The sequence below is a fragment of the Haplochromis burtoni genome, unplaced genomic scaffold, assembly GCF_018398535.1.
Source record: "Haplochromis burtoni strain Fernald_Lab_line unplaced genomic scaffold, NCSU_Asbu1 Contig_476, whole genome shotgun sequence".
Taxonomy (NCBI): domain Eukaryota; kingdom Metazoa; phylum Chordata; class Actinopteri; order Cichliformes; family Cichlidae; genus Haplochromis; species Haplochromis burtoni.
This window is the reverse complement of record NW_024582837.1, coordinates 290,415-298,780: the sequence shown is the minus strand read 5'-3', so window position 1 is coordinate 298,780 and position 8,366 is coordinate 290,415. Positions and strand designations below refer to the sequence as shown.

Here is an 8,366-nt window from a genome sequence, read left to right as displayed (position 1 = left end):
TTTATTTCCACTGTTTTGCTCTCTCTCTCTCTCTCTCTCTCTCTCTCTGGCTCTGACCCATTTACAGTAGCTGCCGTCTAAGTTAAGTGTTCGGCGTGATGGCGTATCCAGAGTGGGTTTTTACACGCTGCTGGAAACGTCACAGGTTTCCAGCACACCTCTCTCACAGGTGTGATCTTGGCCACAGATTAAAACAAAGAGTGTTCTTAAGCAATATTTCTTACACAAGCTGTGTGAGCATGGGTGGCCCATTTTTAACTACGGCCCTTTTTGACATAACACTGTGTCTAATCGAAGAGATACAGCACTGTAAAGCCCCGCTATGCTTTTCAAATTACACCAAATGCAACGAAAGAAGTTGCCTGGAAAAAAGTCGCATATATGTAGTCTGAGTATATATATATATATATATATATATATATATATATACGAGGAAAGAAGAAAGAGATCGGGGTGAACGGTTTGAGAGATTGATCAATCTGCAGTATTTTATTTGGCCCCTCCTAGAGCAGAGGAGAGGGGCCGCCAAGGAACCCTTGGACCAATCGGTTGCCGGTAACATTTCAGAGGGGAGAGAGAGGGACAGTGAGAGAAAGTGAGTGAGTGAGTGAGTGAGTGAGAGAGAGAGAGACAGACAGAGAGAGAGAGCTCTCGTCCTCCCTGCTGATTCTCCATCCTCACTCTCTCCTCCACACAGCGATCGGCGAGCTGTGGAATAGGCGTGCATTTGTGTTACTCAAACGCAGAAAACATTCAGTGAAAACGTCCACAGAAAGCCCGCTTTAAGGTAAGGAGACTCCTGAAGCTGTTAGATGGGTTTTTTAAAAAAGACCTCAGATGGAGCAGGCGGTCCATTTTTATGTACTTTGAACGCTCACTATTGGTACACGCAGTGCAAGTAGGCTTTCATGTGGTTCTTGTGGTTGGACTGTATGATAGGGATAGCGGCTAAATGTTGGTTCCTACTGGCGCAGTCTTCCCTCAAACATCGGCCACTGGCCTGTTTGCTGTCAGCGGGGCGCCCAGCTGTGTCAACTTGACAGGAAAAATGAGAAGTTGCGCCATTTACGATCGCAGGACGAACCCCCACCCCCACCCCACTCTCTCTCTCTCAAGCACACACACACGCGCACCAGTACACAAAAGCATTTAATTGTCTTTGGCTGGAAATGCAAAAACACATATGGAAAACACTCGGAGATGTTGGCTATCACCGAGTTTCATCCGTGCGTAAATGTTCGCTGACCGTGAAAGCGCGCCTCGTTTCTACATCGTGTGTATGTGTGTGTGTGTGTCCCGGAGAGGAATTCGCGCTTGGTGCAGAAGTGTTGCGTTTACACAGCAGAGCATAGATGCACAACGGACTAATTAATCAAACGGGAGTCGCGTACAACGAATGTGGCTCTTGGGACAGCGAGGAGATGATTCCTCAGGACCACCCCGGTCCAGGAATCCCTCGGGGGTGGGGGGGTCTGATGGCGAGGTGGGGTCGCTTAGGATGCTCTGCTGCACATTTATTATTCTACCTAAGTGCATTTGAATGATTAAAAGAGGAGATCTTTTACAGCGAAGGCTGGTCGCTGTGATACACATTTGGCTCTGATTTGAAAGATGGTGTTTCTAACATCTAGTTTTCACATGAATAGTTCCAGTTACCGCCCCTTTTACCGCTGCAATACAGTCTCTCACTTTTGGGTTTGCTTCGCTAAATAGTGTAGTTAATTGGGCTGGATAACTGTCAAAAGATCAGTTAGATGAGGCACAGACTGTGGGTTGCTTGTTACCCCTTCTTGAGGCATGTGATTTGAATTTAGATGCCCATATAAGCAAGCGCTTTATAAAAGGAGTCCATATGAAGCTGTTTATTTATTTTTTTCTTCTAGTTACTGGGTTCAGGCCTTTGGTGTTTCTCTATGACTGTGTGCTGGTCCTTTGCTGTTTGCTGGGTTTATGGGGACTCAGTGTACATTGTAAATTTCTCTGCATCCAAAAAAGATCAATCCAGAATCAATCCAGATTACATGAAAGCAAATTTCTTTGGCTAACAAAGTGAAGCATTGACTCACTGACCCGACACTATGGATTTAATGTCAGTGTGATCAATTATTTAAGCTACAGCAGGGTATCAGACTCCCAGACTTTTTTTTTGATATGGCATACCATTTCATTCAGTTTTACAACAAAAGGTGCTGGTTTCCAGTGGCGGGTAAACCCTCGAGTCTATTGCACTTCTCTGCCTGGGATCTTTAAGATGTGAAAATGGTGTGTTAAAGCTTGTTGAGGTTTACAGCAAACTGTGTTCTCTGTAAATGGCAAAAGACCCAGAGGTCACTTTGACAGTGCAGTGGGTAATTGCACAAAAAACAAACTTGATTCCTTTGCAGTGGAAGTTAAGGATATGTTTCTAGTTTGTTGCGAAATTAGTCACATAATAAAGCAGAAAGAAATTGCAGTATTCATTTCACATTACCACACTTGTGAAACTCTGAACAGCAAACAAAACAAAGGCACATTTTTAGAAGCTGATTTTGGAACAATCCCAATTCTGCTCTGCCTAATCACAGTGTCTCCTTCATTCAGCAGAATAGACAGCCATTAAGAAAGCGAGATGCAATTAAAAAGACGGTTACCGTGTCTTGTTTAGCCTCAAAATTAATTTTCTTTTCTCGACATATACACACACACACTTACACAACCCACACACAAAAGACTGGTGGGATAAGTGTTTCTTGCTGTTAGAAGGGTTGAATTTAACACAATTCATTTTGGGGCATCAGCACACATTGCACAAAAATCCTATTCTTTTTTTTTCACCGGCACAGAAGAGGCTCCATCTTGATGGACGCGCGAGGATTAACTGTTCATTGTGGCGTCTGTTTGAGGTTCTTGTGTACTCTTTTCTCAGGGGGAACAAGTGATCTCGGTAAAGTGGGAATAGCAACACAGCCACCAAGAGGGATCAGCTCGTTAGCTCGCTGATAGCTTCAGAAACAAACTATTTCTGGCACAAAGTTGTGCAGCGTGACGGGATGTTATGGTTTACCAGTGTCAAACACCTTCCCAGAGCATGCTCAGCACTGACCAGTATGTGCTCCTTTAAGCCTTAATAACAAGCTAAGGCTTTGTTGTAACTTTGATGAGCTAACATGATTAAGTTAATATTTCAAATACATCCATCCATTCGCTTCCACTTATCCTTTTCAGGGTCGAGGGGGGTGCTATCCCATCTGTCATAGGGCGAGAGGCAGGGTACACCCTGGACAGGTCGCCAGGCTGTCACAGGGCTAACACACAGGGACAGAAAACCACTCACATTCACACCTATGGGCAATTTAGATTTTTCAATTAACCTATCCCCACATGTCTTTGGACTGTGGGAGGAAGCCGGAGCACTCGGGGAGAACCCACACAAACACGGGGAGAATATGCAAACTCCACACAGAAAGACTGATGGTGGAATTGAACTGAGAACCTTCTTGCTGTGAGGCAACAGTGCGAACCACTGTGGTGCCCTTATTTCAAATACATGTCAGTTAAAATGTCACATTACCTGTTCCTTTAGTTGTGATAAGAACCAAAAAAACCAGCTGCATTTACTGCAGTTTTATCATATATATGTTAAAGTTAGCTCATGAGTTCATGAAGAGGATAGCCCTCACACTGTAGAAGTAGAAGTAGAAGTAATGCATTATCTTGTGCCTGCTTTCTATCAGCTGTTTTGCTGACTTCACATGTTGAAGAAACACATTACAAGCTAAGCTCAGCAATAACATTACTGGTGAGGCCCTGCTGAAGAGAAGAGTGATGCTGGTGCTACAGCTCCAACACCTCAACAATTAGCCTTTATCAGTGATGTTAATGCAAGGGAGATTAAGAAAAATGTTTGCTGTTTATGTGGTGGACGAGGGTGCTACCAATATCAACTTGCCATGCAAAGAGATAAAGTCAGTTCACTCAAAGGTCAATGTACAGTAGGCTACACAACCTCTGGACAATGTAGCCAGCAAGCTAATTGCAAAGAAGTTTTCTTTTTTTGTTTGTTTTGATAATGTGAAAGTAGGCTATGGTAAGAAATTTGTTTTTCCAATAGCAAACGCTTTAATGTAAAAAGTTCCTTTTTATTGTTAGTTATCAGGTAATGCAACAGGATACTTTTATAAGTTACATTAACCAACGCTAGTGCTGGGCAGTATGTTGGAAGAACCATTCCAGCATTCTAAATATGTTTTTATTTTTTTGCTATTGTTATCAGAATTTGTAATGGCTGATGAATGAAAATGAAAAAAAGAAGACCCAGGAAAGACACCCTTCAACAAAGCTTTTAGTATTTATGTCCACTAGGGGGCACTCTGCAACTTCACGGCTGTTCAGAATGCAACAAAAGTCTCAACCAGCTAATGACAGAGTGGAAACAAGTAAATAAATAAATAAGCATAATAAATATTTATGGTTATTTGGCAGATGTTTTAACAAATCTGTTTATGTTTCAAGTATCTGACAGACTTCAATATCAAATTTTAAAATCACCAAATATCAGTATTGGTCTTAAAAATCCTGTATCCATCAGGCTTATGTTACTAGGTGTTACATTCAAGAACAGTAAAGACAGATGGAGGATGAAAGAGAGAGCTATGTCTACTGTTTGGAATTGTTTTTTTTTCTAAGTAACTCATTTTGCTTTCTTCCAGCTTGCACAGTGTTGGACCATGATTACAGGCAGGGCTCAGGAAGCCCCTAATGGACTCAAATAATTTGGACCACAAAGTTTGAAAGAATAGGCTCAAACAGAGTTTGTTTCAAGCTTCACTTCACAGCTCCACTGTGGAAATATTAATGCTAACGAACCATATGTCAGCTTTGTTTAAAAAACAGCTTTAACAAGAAGGTGATTTACATCAAAACCATGACAGGCAGTCTGGTGAGAACTGACTATAGGCGTTTGCCTTGTCAACAGAGCCTAAATCTATATCCTTACAAATTATATATATTATGTGTAGTAGCTGACCTCAAAGCATTGAGCATTACATGTACGTTACGTGTACGTTACGTGTACATACATGTCCGTTGTGACATTACGTGTACGTTATGTGCATGCTGTTGTTTCTAAATTAATTTGGCTTAAAAGGCTTTTAGTGTAGTGGCAATTGGATTGTGTTATTATGCATATCTGTAAATAATTGTTCATCAGTCAGTGATGCTAACAATGCCTGTAATTTATTACTTTGTCTTACACAATGATTAGTTCACTTGCAAAGAAGAGGAAGAAGAAGTATATGTTTATGTATATGTGTGTCTACATACGTGTTAATATAAAGCAAGTGTGTATTTTTAGACCTATTACAATTACTGTCATAGCAACCAAGTCAACATTTTGGAATCAACAATAAGCACAAAATACAGATGAGGATGTGGATAGTTGTGGATATAGAGGAGGATGCACCTACATCATCAACTCCTGCACTAATTTGATATTTTAACTTGACTGTTGTGCAAGATGAAATACTGGAAATGTTAATTCACCTCAAGAGGAGTTTGAACATGCGTTGAAAATGTCACGACAGTCCATCCAGCAGCTGTCGAGGTGTTCCACTCAAAGCTACTAATATTAATCAACTAGAGACTGTGACTATGGAGTGGAGCTGACAGGCTTTTCTAGTTTTACTGGCTACTTAAAGTGCTGAGACTACAACACACATTTAACCATAGCATTAACCGCCTTTCATTCTATGCACTAAAAGTACTTTATTACATCAATGACCAATTTAGAATCATCTCACCTATCATCCATGTCTTTTCACTGTATATCTGAACCCAATTTTGTGCCAATCTATTCAGAATATTACTATAATGATCCTAGCATATGTATGTATACATGTCTGTATGTACTCTCTCCTTAGCAGGTGAGCCGATTCTCATCATCGCCTCTGCAAACACCAAAACGTTTGTTTCACATGTCACGTTCAGTGTACATCACTTATTTCTAACTTTACTGAATGAAAAATCGCTGCAGGCTAAAATTACTAATACAAAGAGAAGTCAGTGGTCCTTCATATTCATTAGGGTGCCTTTTTGGAAACGGTCACGGTCAAAGCAATTCATCCATTTGTTGTCCAATGGTGGTCCTACAACAAAAGCCAATTGATCACCAAGCCCAAGGATTTTTCACTGCATGGATTATGAATGCTCAACATTTCATTGCAAGCTATCTAATATTAATTGACACTTTATTCTGGACCAAAGATTTGAATGACTGTTCCTAAAGCTGTGTGGCTACCGGTTCAGTGAGATATTTTTGGAAAATGGCCACCACTTCTAAACAAAAGGGAATCTGGGAAATAAATGAATAAGTTTTTCTAATATCCCCTATAATATGTTTAAATAATTTCAGAATTTAATGGGATAACTTAATTTGTACTTGATACAAGGTTATCGCCTGTTAAATATGCTTAACATTAGTGAGTAATGTAATGGTTTGTGGACCTAGCGTAAAATATTAATCAATTGTATATATAATATTTCCTTGGCAGTAATAGCTGCTTAGAAATCAGACCTCCCCAGCTCCCCGTTACTCCATTTCCACAATATAAACTGGGACAAAAATATCACCGTTATCCACTCAGTATATCAAAGCTCAGAGCTTCAGTAGAGAAGCTATAGTGGTCTGCGTCACCATGACTGAGTGCAGAGTGTTTTCAAATTGTTTGAGATGCCTTAAAAAGCTGAACCCTGCAATGAAAACTCAGATGATGTTATTTGAATGAAAAGATGGGTCTTGATATAGTGCATTCATTTAGAAGATACTTTAATGGATGCTGTCATCATAACATTTTTACCTCTCTGCTTCTCTTAGTTTGCATTTACTGGTCATCTCTTTTCCACCCCTCCCGGATGCTTACAGCTTTTGCTGAAGCCACTTTTGCATATTGCATATCAATATAAAGAATTCATCTCTAAAGCTGGAATTTTTTTTACTGGGCTTCCATGGACACAATGGGCAGATTGGCAGGCGTGCGTGCACAGTATAGCACATCAGGTGGGATTATCTGTGTTTTACCTCCTCAGTAATTTTTACAACTACAGCACTGGTTATTTTGAACTTATCAAACCCCTAATGTTAACTGGTACTAAGTAATAACTGTGACATGGGGGGTAAAGTGTTTACAGTTAGATCAAAAGTGAAGGGTAGTGACAAGAAGCACTGATGTGGGTCTTAAAGAATGCGGATACAAGATGCTGTCTTTCTCTAGTGTAAGCCAGTATCATTTTGTGAAGAGGCTGCCATCACTGATACATGGTCAAATTCACCCCCGTGGTAATTAACAGAATAACATTTACCTTTGAATTAATCAAAGGATGTAGTATTTGTCATTTAAAATGTCGCCCATCCCGCAGCTGCTTCTCACTCACAAAACCAAACAGAAGGAATACGGGAGATTACTGTCGCTGTGAAGTGCAGGCAGGCAGAGGTGAGGCAATTAGATGTTGAAGATATTACTGATGCTAAAATAATCATGTACACTCATGGCTTCTCTCAAACACCGTGGAAAACAGATTGGATAAAACGCTGTTGCACTGGATGAAAAATCTGTCATCCTCGTAGAAAAACATTAGTCATGAATAGAGCCTATGTTTTGACAGAGGCAACTGGACTGCTTAGGTTATACTGGGTGAATAATGTGTCAGTTATGTCAGACTGAACTGAGTAACCCTCTTCTTAGTGGTGCTGTGATCTTCTTGGTTCCACTTTGGTTAGAAGAGAAAAGCTGAAAGAGGATATTTAAGATATTAATTTAGTTGACAAAGTGCAAATTGAAAAGGAAATCCACCAATGGTGCTCTTATTTTGTAACCTGGGTGCTTGGCAAGCTTTCTCATAGACTCTCTATGAAACAACAACACCAAGTTCTTTAGGCTTGAAGATTTCATACATTTAAAAGGGGGAAAAGCAGGTAAAGCCTAACAAAAATATGCTTTAGATTCTGAGAAGTAAATTGCTCATTAAAAAAAAAAACGAGTATTTTGACTGATAAAATCAATACCACATAGCTGGCGAAGAAATGAACAATATTGGGCTTTGCTGAAAATCTAAATGGACTTTATCTGGATAGATTATTATATTTCTTCAGTGGAGAGCTGGGTCCTGTCAATCAGACATTAGAAGAATATCTGAAGAGGATCAAATCCTAAACTCAACAAACAAGAAGAATGACTCACAGAAGTGTAGCAATATTTCATTGGTTAGCGCAACAAATGAAAAGCCAGCTGTAATACTGTAGAAATTATTTATGTTATTTTCCCTTTGAAATACACTTTTATATTTTATGTTGCTTCTGTTTTTTTGTTGCTCTTCAACACAGTATTCCCCTA

The 8,366-nt window shown here is 40.0% G+C and overlaps 1 protein-coding gene across 4 annotated transcripts in view; it reads left to right on the top strand.

Moving 5' to 3' along the window:
• Window positions 1–625: 625 nt before the first annotated feature.
• The window catches only part of dlgap3 (discs, large (Drosophila) homolog-associated protein 3), a 153,676-nt gene continuing 145,935 nt past the window's right edge, over window positions 626–8,366 (top strand). For all 4 annotated transcript variants that reach the window (XM_042213748.1, XM_005946581.3, XM_005946583.3 and 1 more), the window contains exon 1: window positions 626–787. The gene's annotated coding sequence lies outside the window, so the exon portion shown is untranslated. The remainder of the gene's footprint in view (window positions 788–8,366) is intronic.